Here is a 13,313-nt window from a genome sequence, read left to right as displayed (position 1 = left end):
TCTCTTGGCTACTATGTCAGTTTTTTGGTGATCAATCCTAGTTATAAGTGGGGTCACATTGATCTTGCTGCTGCTAAGTCACTTCAGTCGTGTCTGACTCTGTGCGACCCCATAGACGGCAGCCCACCAGGCTGCCTCATCCCTGGGATTCTCCAGGCAAGAACACTGGAGTGGGTTGCCATTTCCTTCTCCAATGCATGAAAGTGAAAAGTGAAAGTGAAGTTGCTCAGTCGTATCAGACTCTTAGTGACCCCATGGATTGCAGCCTACCAGGCTCCTCTGTCCATGAGGTTTTCCAGGCAAGAGTACTGGAGTGGGGTGCCACTGCCTTCTCTGCACATTGATCTTATAATGAGTTAAATTTCACAGTCCCTTTTATAAAAATCTTATAAATTTATAAAAAGCAAAAAGTCTTATAAATCTTATAAGAAGGAAAATCTCACGGTCCCACCCACCTTCCCTCCAGCCAGATGGCTTCTCAGTCTTCTCCTGGAAATCCTGGTATTTACTGCTGATCTTGGCGTTTGGGTCATACCTGGACCAACTACGTCCAGCCTTGAAACTGGAAAACACAAGAAGGCCACAGATGCTGCAGATGGATCGTAATGCCAGTCTGAGCACCAGGGGCTCAGTTTTCTGTCCTAGCTCTCCAAAGACAGGACCACATAACACAGACAAGGGGGTGCGATGTGTCCTGGGAGAGACAGGCTGTGGGAGGGGGCAGAAGGGGCGGCTGGAGCCAGGCACGAGTGGGCTTGCTTTCTTCCTGTCTTGACGCTGGGGTACTTGACAGCAGGAGCTCTAGGGAGTCATCCAGACTCGGGACTGAGCTGGTGAGATGATTCAGAGCTGAGCCCTCTTCCTTCTCAGATGGTGGCCTATTCAACACTAAGCTGCAAGGTTGCTTCAGAATCTACTACGGTTCTAGTCAGTGGTCAGTGACTGCGTGAGAAATGACTGCATTCGAACAGGCGGGGGTGGAGGGGGGCAGGCAGGTCACCCACCCATAAGCACAAACATCTGTGCACTTGAGGCCCCTCGGTTGATTAAAGTTGTGGAAGATGCTGTGGAATGCCTTTAAGATTTGTGGTATATCGTTACTTTGGTGTCCTCCAGTGAATCGGGCCTCCTGTCCTTGGGTGACTCTCTGCCCTCAAATCGAGGCTGGCTTTGGGACCTGCTCTAACCACTGGCATGCGCTGGCAGGGCCACGTGCCAGTTCTAGCTATGCTTTAAGAACCCCAGCAGCTTCCTGGTTTGCAGTCTGGGTGGAGCCTGCTGCTGCATCAACAGCCAGACTACCAGGAAAGAAGAAGAACGGCTGAAGTCGTTTTGGAAGGAAGACCAAGGTAACTACACGGAGATGCCACGTGGAGGAGAACTGAGGACCCCTATTATGGGGTTCCCCCTCTCAAGAAGATTGTTCTCTTGCTCTCTGGGTACGTCTTGCTTGGCCAGTCCCCGATTCACTCACATGACTATACAATCCTCTTTATTATAAGGCGTAATTATTCCCCGCTAACTGATGAGGCCACCTGACATCAATTCCCCCCTGTAAATGGTAGCCTCCTCCTTCCCGGAGTAGAGAAGGAGACTGTTGGCATGTCCCACCTGCCCTCTGCTGCACATGGTGAGCTGTTGCTCCAGGAGCCTTTGTGTCAGATCCCCTGTCTAAGAAACCATCAATGTCCCATTGCCATCTCTCGGCTCTTTGCTGTCTCTGGCCTCAAGGCTGGGCAACTGCAAAGCTCACAGGCCTTCAGGGTGCAGGCCACACCAGCCCATGGTGAGTCCTGAGACCCAGACGTATGACACAAGTTGGCCGTTCTAGCCAGACCGTGTTGATCAAGCTACCCCAGCTAGTACCACATGGAAAAGAGATAAGCTGTCTCCATCAAGACCATCCCAAACTGCAGAATTATGAGTAAGGAATCAAGGGAGCGGGGTTTCCCGGGTGTCGCTAGTGGTAAAAAACCCATCTACCAGTGCAGGAGATGTAAGTGAGATGAGTTTGATCCCTGGGTCAGGAAGATCTCCTGGAGGAGGAGGGCATGGCAACCCACACCAGCCTTCTTGCCTGGAGAATCCCACGGACAGAGGAGCCTGGCAGGCTACAGTCCATGGGGTCGCGAAGAGTCGGACACGACTGAATCAATTTAGTACGCAATCAAGTGAGTGTTGTTTTTAGTGACTAGCTTTTGGGACAGCTTGTCACTTAGCAAAAAAGGGAAAAATTCTTGTCCCTAGTGTTGCATTTTGGCTGGTTTTGTTCTTCTCTAGATAAGCTGTCTTTGAGTTTAAACTATCCTTCTAGAAAGTTAAATCATCATGGAATTCCATAGTGAGAGCAAGGGCCCTTGAGTTGTTTTTCTGTCTCTATCTGATGGTGTCTATGATAAGGAAACAGGCTTCCTTTGTGGTTCAGCTGGTAAAGAATCTGCCTGCAATGCAGGAGACCTCGGTTCGATCCCTGGGCTAGGAAGATCCCCTGGAGAAGGGTAAGGCTACCCATTCCAGTATTCTGGCCTGGAGAAGTCCTGGATGAGTCCTTGGGGTCGCAAAGAGTCGGACACGACTGACCGACTTTCACTTCACTTTACATCATGATGAGGAAACATTTGGTGAATGACTGAGTACTTCCAGACGAGTGGGAATGGAGTCCAAACTCTGCCATCCCGGGCTCTCAGCCATGGGCTCACACGCTTCCTTTCCAGTCTCTTCTGTTCCTCTCTCTGCTTCCATTCAGTTTGGCTGCTCTCTTCCCTGCACACTGCCTGGTCTCTAGGGCTCCCTGCCTTTGCTCCGTCTGTTCTTCCTGCTTCAGATCCCCTCCCCCACTCACCCGGGCACACTTACATGTACACACATGCACATCTCACGTGTGTCTCTTGTCTGTACTCCCAGACCTGAGTCAGACTCCTGATCCCCTCCCTCAGGGGAGAATTCCCCTCTCTGAATGCCCAGAGCACTCCAGCCACCTTAGGCCCCTTAACATCTTTTACCTCATTGAAAACTTTTTTAACCTGTAGGTCTGAAACTGCTAAAGGCCACACCCTACCTTGCATATTTTTGTGTCTCCCGAGCGGTGCTGTGCTCAGTTGCTTCAGTCATGCCTGACTCTTTGCAACCCTAAGGACTGCAGCCCGCCAGGCTCCTCTGCCCATGGGATTCTCCAGGCAAGAACACTGGAGTGGGTTGCCATGCCCTCCTCCAGGGGATCTTCCCTGACCCAGGGACTGAACCCACATCTCCTGTGTCTCCCATATTGCAGGCGGATTCTTTACCACTGAGCCATCGGGGAAACCCTTTTATCTCCTGTATGACCTCATAGGTGCTCAGTAAGTGATTAGAAAATGAATGTTGACTGCAGGGAGGAAGAGTCTGAAAGTCGTCTGAAGTTATCACTCCTCGGGAGGAGCCTGTTTTGACAAATGAAAGTGATCCTTTCTCTCCTTATAACGCATCTACAGGTTACTTTTATGCTTATGTATTTAAAGTTTTTCTTTCCCCAGGCAGTGCTTGTTAATCTGAATGCCAGCCTAAGGCCATGATTTGACATTTCTTACTTTTAAACCCTAGACATCGGGACTGTCGAATGAACGAGAGCGAAAGGAGAGTTCAAGCACTGCCAGGCTAAGCGGTCAGGGTGGGGATGTGCATGTAGCTTGGCCCCGGCTTTAGGTCACTCATGAGATGGGGTTTTCTTAAAGGAAGAGGAGAAGGGAGAGAAAAAGACACAGAAGGAAGTTGAGGATCTAACAAGTGTGGTCAGTACTGGTCATCGGTGTGAACTGAATCCTGGGGAGTAATTGAGAGAATGCTTCACACGTTAGAAAAACACTAGAGTGGGTTTTGTTAAAAGAAATGGCAGCCGAGTAGGAGAGCCAGCAGGCAGTGCTATAAACCAGGCAGACACGTATTGGTGCTTTTCTGCATTTTCCAAGTTTTCTGCAGTAAGCCTGTATTACTTTTATAATCATAGAACACATACCAAAATGGTCTTTTAAGGTAAAAATTAAATGCCTATCAGTGTATAAAGTGATATGCTTTGAAAAGCCTGGGATGGCCATTGTTCCCTCTCAGTAAATATGTGTTTGTCTTTGTTCTTTTGTGGCATTTTTGTTTTAACTTGTTGATGACATAACCTGTTGATAAGTGAAACTGCTTATGGTTGACTATCGGTGTATTTATATTACAGAATTTACATTCTTCCAGTCCGACCTTAGTATAGTAAGTGTTTTCTATATTTATATATGTGTTAAAAGGCTCCTATTATTTACCAAGTTAAGCACAGACCTCTAAGCCTGATACATAAGCTTCTTCATAGACACCAACCTCTAATTTCCCTTGGCACTTCTTAAATTCCTACTTCCTGAATGTTTCACCATCCATGTCCTTGCTTCCACCTACCATTCCCTGGGTCAATTCCAACTGCCCTTCTTCTCCCGAGGGAGGGCAGAGCAGCTGGGAGGATGGGGCCTGGAATTAGGCCCCACGCGTGTGAATCTGGCTCCGCCACTCACCCGCGTGGCCCTGTAAGTCAGTGCACCACGCCTCAGTGTGCTGATCTCTAAAATGGAAACGATAACTCAGAGTTGTTGTTCTACAAAGATTCAGTTAAATAACAGGGAGCACTTCACACAGTGCTTGGCTCATAGATGGTGCCCTGCAAACACCAGTTAATTTTGCTCCTCACCCGCAACCCCCTCTCCAGATATTGTTCCTTCTCTGCCTGAAGGCACCCAGGTGTTCAGCGAGGTCCATTCCGGCCTGCAGCGTGGGGATGTGAGTCTGATCCTGATCCTCCCCAGTTAATGACTGGAATCCCAGGGGCAGCTGTGCACCCTGCCCCTCACCAGGCACCCAAGACTAACTTTGAGCCTTGGCCCAACAAAGATGGCTGAGTTTATAGAATTGCAGATGCTGGTGCCTCAACAAAGCCTGAATCTGTCACCTTGTAGGCGTTGGAATGGCTTAATGCATTTTAATAAGGAAGAATCATAACTGAATAAGAATAACAAGTTGTTCTTTCCCGCTGGGTCCTTGCTATGAACACTCAGAGCAGGAGCCAGGCCTTTTCTTGCTCCGGGAATGGCTTCAAGGGCTCTGTTCATTCCGTCCTAACATTCCCAACAGCACCGTTAATCATTCTGCGTGAATCTTCGGGTGATATCATGTTAATAATTAACGCCTCACCTTCTGTTTCCAAATGCGACTGCCGTGATCCTGTTCCTTTCAAGCTAATGAGTTTCCTGCAGCGCTTTGCAAATGTTAACCAGGAAATGGCCCGAATGTCTCCCTTCAAGAAGAAATGTTTTTCAGAAATGTAGATCAGAGAGTTAAAATTGTTTGCTAAGCCTTGCTAGTAGAGACACAGGGCTCTGCTATAGCAAAATATGTGAACAGTAGTTTAAAGCTTTCCACGTGCTCACTCGCACTGACTCATCGGCAGATACAGCCTCCCTGGAGAAGGAGAGAAGCTTGACTCCCTAATTTGACATCGTGTGCGCTGGAAGGACACAGGACTAGGCATCTGAAGATGCTCCCTGAGTTTGTCACCTACTGGCTGGTTACCTTCAGCAAGTCATATAACCTCTCAGAGCCTTGGTTCCTTCATCTGTGAGATGGGAGAGAAACTCACCACACAAGCTATTCTGATGATCAGATGAAGCAGTCTGTGTAAATTGTAAATTGTTATTCCAAGATGAGGAATAGTAGTCAGTCATTATCGTAGCCTATTTATCCAAGGGAAAGTGGTAGAAAGAATGAACTACAATATTAACACAGGCTTCTGTTTAAAAGGAACGGTCAATATATAATAATCTTAAAAACAGTAAAATTAGCTATGGTACATGGTTTTACATCAAGATGCTTTGCCAGATAACAGGTCCCCCTGTTAGTCTGTGAAATAGGATTCCATTTACAAGTTCAACATGGATCTATTTTGTACAATTTAGTTACACCCAAACCTTTTCTCTATGATAGGATAGCCGTGTTCAGAAATCATGGCACTTTTTTTTTTAGATCCCTCAAATATTGGGATCAAGTTTAACTCAAAACTTTTATGACTCTGTTAGGGAAAAATAAAAGTTGCAATCTGTTTGGATTTAGAGCTGTTAGAGTGGCAGTTTATTTTTTTAGACGCTTATAAGCCTGAGAAGAACAATCCAAGGAATCGGAGATTTTCTGACCAGCAGGAAAATCAACACCATGTGCAGAATGCTGGATTAAATTAATTCACTAGTGAGCTCATTTTACAACCATAGCAAACAATTTCAATTCCCTAAACAGAATTTTATGACTTAAGGGAACACATCCAATTTCCTGTATTAAACACAGTGTACTTGTTTAGATGGTTAACTGGTTTTATTTGTAAGTGTTGTTTCTTATTAATGCTCGGTAAACAAAGAAAGGCTATTAGCTTGACAATGGAATACGCACCGTGAGTCTGTTCACAGTCAGCCCTCAGTTTATTGAGCCTCATTGTACTGCCTTTCCCACATACTGCATGTTTTACAAATCAAAGGTTTGTGGCAAGCCTGTGCGAAGCACGATGCTGCTGCTACTGCTGCTAAGTCGTTTCAGTGTCCAACCCTGTGCGACCCCATAGACGGCAGCCCACCAGGCTCCCCCGTCCCTGGGATTCTCCAGGCAAGAACACTGGAGTGGGTTGCCATTTCCTTCTCCAATGCATGAAAGTGAAAGTGAAGTCGCTCAGTCGTGCCCGACTCTTAGCGACCCCATGGACTGCAGCCTACCAGGCTCCTCCGTTCATGGGATTCTCCAGGCAAGAGTACTGGAGTGGGTGCCATCGCCTTCTCCGGGCGAGCACGCCGGGGTGCCCTGTGCCTTACGTTGTGTGCCTGTGTCACATGTTGGTAATTCTTGCAATATTTCAGACTTTGGCATGATTATATTTGTTAAGGTGATCTGTGATTTTACTTTTGTAATTGTTTTGGGGGCCACAAACATGCCCATGTAGGAAAGTGGACCTAATCCATATATGTTGTGTGTGTTCTGACCGCTCCAACATCCAGCTGTCCCCTCACCTTCCCTCTAGTAGGGCCTCCCTGTACCCTGAGACACAGCAACATTGAAATTAGGTCAGTTAATAACCTAGGTCAGTTAATAACCCTACAGTGGCCGCTCAGTGTTCAAGTGAAAGGAAGAGGAGCCCATCTCTCATTTTAAGCCTAGTCATTTCTAATTTTTGTTTTAATGAGGAAGGCATGTCAAAAGCTGCTGCTGCTGCTAAGTCGCTTCAGTCGTGTCCGACTCTGCGTGACCCCATAGACGGCAGCCTACCAGGCTTCTCCATCCATGGGATTCTCCAGGCAAGAACACTGGAGTGGGGTGCCATTTCCTTCTCCAATGCATGAAAGTGAAAAGTGAAAGTGAAGTCACTCAGTCGTGCCCAACTCTTAGCAACCCTATGGACTGCAGCCTATCAGGCTCCTCCATTCATGGGATTTTCCAGGCAAGAGTCTTGGAGTGGGGTGCCATTGCCTTGGGCATCCCAAGTGGCACTAGTGGCAGAGAACCTGCCTGCCAGTGCAGAAGACCTAAGAGATGAAGATTCAATCCCTGGGTCGGGAAGATCCCCTGGAGGAGGGCATGGCAGCCCACTCCAGTATTTTTGCCTGGAGAATCCCCATGGACAGAGGAGCCTGGCAGGTTACAGTCCATGGATTGCAAAGAGTCAGACATGACAGAAGTGACTGAGTACGCACGCACATCACGCATGTCAAAAGCTCAGACAGGCCAAAGCTAGACCTCTTATGCTAAGCAGTTAGTGAACAAACGAATCATAGGAAAGTGAAAGAGCCCACTCTGACCTAGAGAAAGTGTTAGTGGTCTGGATGAAAGATCAAACCAGTCCCAACATTCCTTTAATCCAAGGCCAAATCCAGAGCAAGGCCCTTATCTCTCAATTCTAAGAAGTCCGAGAGAGGAGAGAAAGCCGCAGAAGAAAAGCTTGAAGCTAGGAGAGGTTGGTCAATGAGGTTTAAGGAAAGAAGCCATTTCCACTATGTCAAAGTACAAGGTGAAGCAACAAGTGCTGATGTAGAAGCCACAGCAAATTATCCAAAAAATCCAGGTAAGATAATTAACGGGAGGAAGTAACTGCAGAGGTGGTGGAAATAGCAAGAGAGCTAGGACTAGAAGTGGAGCCTGAAGATGTGATTGAATCACTGCAACCTCATGATAAAACTTTAATGGAGGAGAGGTTGCTTCTTATAGACGGGTAAATGGTTTCTTGAGATGGAAGCGACTCCTGGTGAAGATGCTGTGAAGACTGCTGAAATGGCAGCAAAGGATTTAGTAAAAGTAAAGTGTAAGTCGCTCCACTGTGTCCGACTCTTTATGACCCCACAGACTATGGAGTCCATGGAATTCTCCAGGCCAGAATACTGGAGTGGGTAGCCGTTCCCTTCTCCAGGGGATCTTCCCAACCCAGGGATTGAGCCCAGGTCTCTTGCATGGCAGGCGGATTCTTTACCAGCTGATCCACAAGGGAAGCCCAAGAATACTAGAGAGAGTAGCCTATCCCTTCTCCAGGGGATCTTCCTGACTCAGGAATCGAACTGGGGTCTCCTGCATTGCAGGTGTATTCTTTACCAACTGAGCCATCAGGGAAGCCAAGGATTTAGACTATTCCCTAAACTTAGTTGATAGAGCAGTGGCGAAGTTTGAGAGAATTGACTCTGCTTTTAAAGAGGTTCTACTGTGGGTAAAATGCTTTTAAGCAGCATTGCATACTACAGAGAAATCATTCATGAATGGAAGAGGCAATTAGTGTGGCAAACTCTTGTCTTATTTAAAGAAATAGCCAAGGCTGCCCCAAGGAACCACCACCTTGATCAGTCAGCAGTCATCAATATGAAGGCAAGAATTCCACCAGCAAAAAGATTATGACCCACTGAAGGCTCAGATGATGGTTAGCATTTTTTAGGAATAAAGTATTTTAAATTAAGTGATGTATGTTGTACATTGCTTTTTGACAAGTGCTATTGTACACTTAATAGACTACAGTATAATGGAAACAGAACTTCCATACATACTGGGAAACAAACAAAAAAAATCATGTGACTTACTTTATTACAGTAGTTGCTTTATTGCAGTGGTTTAGACCTGCAATAATATTTGCTTACTTGGATCTGTGTTGATTTCTAGACCTAACCATGGATGAGCCTCCTTGCGCTACTTTTCCCAAGAAAAGTAATGGCTAGCCTAGCATTTTGGACGTCACAAGGCTTTTTATTAAATATGATTTAAACATACATGTCAATAAATGAAGTCTGCCTGAGGGATCAAAGCCTGTAACTTCTGGTTTCCCTTGTATCGATGCAAAGCTGTTCCCCACTGCCTCCCAGGAAGGCATGTCTCAGACGGTAGCGTGGGGAGGTGATGGAGGGGGAATGTGGGTTTATACCTTTTCTAAGGAAGCGTCCAAATCTTACCCTGGGTGCTTCTAAGTATTCCTAGAGTTGGAGCCTGCGGTGTGGCAAGTGGCCTAAGTCCATGGAAGAGGACTGAACCTCAGGCTTTTTTCACTTACAGTGTTTTTTAGTAAGAGTTTTCCTGGTAGCTCAGATGGTAAAGAATCTGCCTGCAATGCAGGCGACTCACGTTTGATCCCTGGGCTGGGAAGATCCCCTGGAGAAGGGAATGGCAACCCACTCCATTGTTCTTGCCTGGAGAATCCCATGGACAGAGGAACCTGGAGGGCTACAGTCCATGGGGTTGCGAAGAGTTGGACACGACTTGGCAACTAACACTTTCACTTTCATTTAGTAAGAGCAGTGAATGGTGATCTCTCAAGCAGTGAAGGCACCAGGCAAAGATTTTTTCCCCACGGGTGGGCATGAAACAGCCACTCAAAATGAAAAACCAACTGGCAACTGCCTTGTCTCTTTTCCCGCTCACTCCTCCCTTCTTCTCTTTCTGGCCCTCCCCGGGCTTCCCTGGGCTGAATAAACGCACTCTCTGTGCTATGTGATGTTTTGTATGAAGAAGTGTTGGACAAAATACAACAAGGGGCTCACTGAAAGGTTCCGGCTGGGATGGGATTTGCCTGCTGGGTGTGCGGGATGAGGGGGTGGAAATCATTTCTGGCCTCAAAACTCAATTCCTGGGACTTCCCCTGCCACGAGGGTGGGGTGGGGTTGGGGTTTGGGTTTGATCCCTGTGATTCCTGGCTGGGGAACTGAAATCCAGCTTGCTGCACGAACAAACAAGAAAACAAACCACCCCCCTGCCCACCCGCCCCCAGCTCTGCCCACCCTGTTGCGAACAGAGCCGCCCCCAAGGGCCCAGCAGGCCCTTTTCTTTGTTTTTCTGAGCACAGCCCTTTCACTTCGGGGTCAGCTCCCTGAGTGACCACTTGATACTCAGTTTGGGCTTCCTACTCTTCTGCTGGTTTATTCACTGTTACCGCAGGTTTGAAGGTTGCCTGGAGATATCCCAGTGCCCCAGTCTGCCCTGGAGATCTCCAAGTACCCCACTCTGCCCTGCCCTCTCTAGGACTATTTAACAGCACAAGCTGAACTAACCACACAGAGTCTACAAGGAAGGCAAGGGTGATCCATTAGGACTGCTGTCCACCCCCTCGGGTCATTAGGCTGCTATTTCTCACCAAATTTAAGCCTATTCCTTTAATGGTATAACTTCCAGAACTCAGTGGGGCATTGTGTGTATGTGTGTGGGTACAAGATATATGTTTGGGTAACTGCAGAGAGAGAAACTTTCCCAAATATACACTACTTATGGAAGAACCTGTATTTCAAAGAGTGCTGGAAAACTGAGTGGAGTTGCTTTAAAACCACCTCCATCCACTGTAGCAAATAGCCCAGTCTAACCGGGCTCACATTTTTCTCTTCTTTCTTTTCTTTCCCCTGAGGCCCTTAGGATTTGACAGCCAACTTTTGGGCTCTAGCAGTAAATCCCTTCTCCCATCCCTTATTACATTCTTAAGAGTTCAGGGCTCTTGGAGGCCAACCAGGACCTTGGCACTTCTTGGAGAAGGCCTTCTATATTAAGAACTGCTGCTCTTTCCCTGGGACCCCATTGGGAAGTGCTGCCTGCAGGATTCTGCCCACATGGCTGGCTTGGTATGAGCTAAGGTCTTCACCTTGGCTGCATGGAATATTCCTGGGAAGAGAGGCGCTCTGAGTGGGTGACAGCCAAGAGTGATGTCAGGCAGAAGCAGCCTAGCCAGATGGAGTGGGGGCAGGCGTGAGGCCCTCCTCATTTCTCTCTGTAGCCTCGTGAGACCCCTTCTCACCTCCTCTTCTGAAAGTCATCACCAGGGGCCCTCAGCTCTGGGTGTAATACACTTTGCAGCCCCAAAGCCTGCTATCTTAGACCACGGGTCCAGGCAGAGAACTTCTGGAGGGGGGACCCCTGCTCAGAGGCAGGTGGCAGGAGCCCCAGGTGAACCTCCCTTCTTGGCCTGGCCCTGACTTTTTTTTCTGCTACAATTGATAATCAATAATTCCATATTCTATTTCATAAGGGCCCTGTTCCTGTGCATTTATCCACATGCCTCTCTTAGCTGTCAGGGCTGTTTGGGGCCCAGGCAGGGGTAAGGTCCTCACCAGGGCTGCATAAATCTGTCAGAGGTTCCCACAGCCTCACCACTCATTCCATACGAGGACAGTACAGGAAACTGCATGTCTGCTCTGTAACCTCCCTCCCTAAGTAGGATTATGCTAGAATCTAGACTATCATAGCTAAGTGTGGAAATGGTCATTATCACTATTTTTTTTTTTGAAACTCAGCTTTTTCTTCTTAAATATTAATAGCAGTATTTCCTATCTTGTTTCCAGCACCTGGGGAGGGGGGACAGCGCCCTCTGCAGGTCAATGCTGCAGCTGGGGGCAGTCTGCATGATGGGTTCCCAACGTCACCGGCAGGGTGGGCTCTGTCAAAGGGTTTCCTGGGTGTTGAGCAGTCACTCAGGGTGTTGCTTAAGATGGCCTGTTCCTGAACATTCTGAACGAGTTGGTCAGAGGTGGGACATGCGAGGCTGGGAGCACCTCGGGTGACTCTGATGTGCAGCCTGGTTTGGGAACAGCGCTCCACCTGGCTGAACATTGGGATCACCTGAAGGGTCTTACCTAGGTGCCTAGTTGTACCACAGACCTATGACATCAGACTTTCTAGGGCTATGACCCAGGTATCAGTAATTTTTTAAAAAGTCTTCTGCTGCTTTCAAAGGTAGAATATTGATGAAGGCACTTCCCTGGTGGTCCAGTGGTTAGTTAAGACTCAACGCTTTCAATGCAGGGGTTGTAGGTTCAATCCCTGGTTGGGGAAGTAAGACTCCCACATGCTTTGTGGCAGAAAAGAAAGAAAGAGGAAAGGAAGGAGGGAAGGAAAAAAGGAAGAAAGAAAAAAATATTGATAAAGACCTTATGCAAAATGTAAGAAGCCAAAGGACAAATACTATTAGGTTGGTACAAAAGTAATTGTGATTTCAGATCGTGAATTTTAAATTTTTAATTAGACTCAAACACATCTTTATTAAGGAACCATTACAATCAACACATTTTTGCCAATGAGAAATAAGTGTGTTTATTCCTGTAATGTAAAAATCCATGCTTGGAGAATTCTTGGAAAGCATTTTCTGCCTCCTGCTGTTTGTGGAAGCATTTTCCCTGCAAAAGTTTGTCTAGATAGATGCTTGAAGAAGTGGTAGTCAGTTGGTGAGAGGTCACGTGAATGTGATGGATGAGGCAAAACCTCATAGCCCAATTTGTTCAACTTTTGAAGTATTGGTTGTGCGACATGCTGTCAGGCTTTGTCATGGAGAAGAATTGGGCTTTTCTGTTGACTAATGCCGGCTGTTTTCCGTGGGGCTCATCAATTTGCTGAGCATACTTCTCAGATGTAACGGTTTCGCCGGTATTCAGAAAGCTGTAGTGGATCAGATGGGCAGCAGACCACCAGACAGTGACCATGACCTTTTGTTTGGTGTAAGTGTGGCTTTGGGAAGTGCTTTGGAGCTGCTTCTTGGTCCACCATCTGAGCCGGTCATCACCAGTTGTCATAGAAAATCCACTTTTTGGATTGTCACACGTCACAATCTAAATGAGAAATTGTTCATTGTTGTTGCATAGAATAAGAGAAGATGACACTTCAAAATGATGATTTTTTTGATTTCCAGTCAGTTCACGAGGCACCCACTTATTTTCCTCTTTCCAATTTGCTTCAAATGCTGAATGACCGTAGAATGGTTGATGTTGAGTTCTACGGCAACATCTCGTGCAGTTGTAAGAGGGTCAGCGTCGATGACTGCTCTGAATTGGTTG

Source organism: Bubalus kerabau, chromosome 21 (genome assembly GCF_029407905.1).
Source record: "Bubalus kerabau isolate K-KA32 ecotype Philippines breed swamp buffalo chromosome 21, PCC_UOA_SB_1v2, whole genome shotgun sequence".
Lineage (NCBI taxonomy): Eukaryota > Metazoa > Chordata > Mammalia > Artiodactyla > Bovidae > Bubalus > Bubalus kerabau.
The sequence above is the reverse complement of the archived record's forward strand: the minus strand, read 5'-3'. Positions refer to the sequence as shown.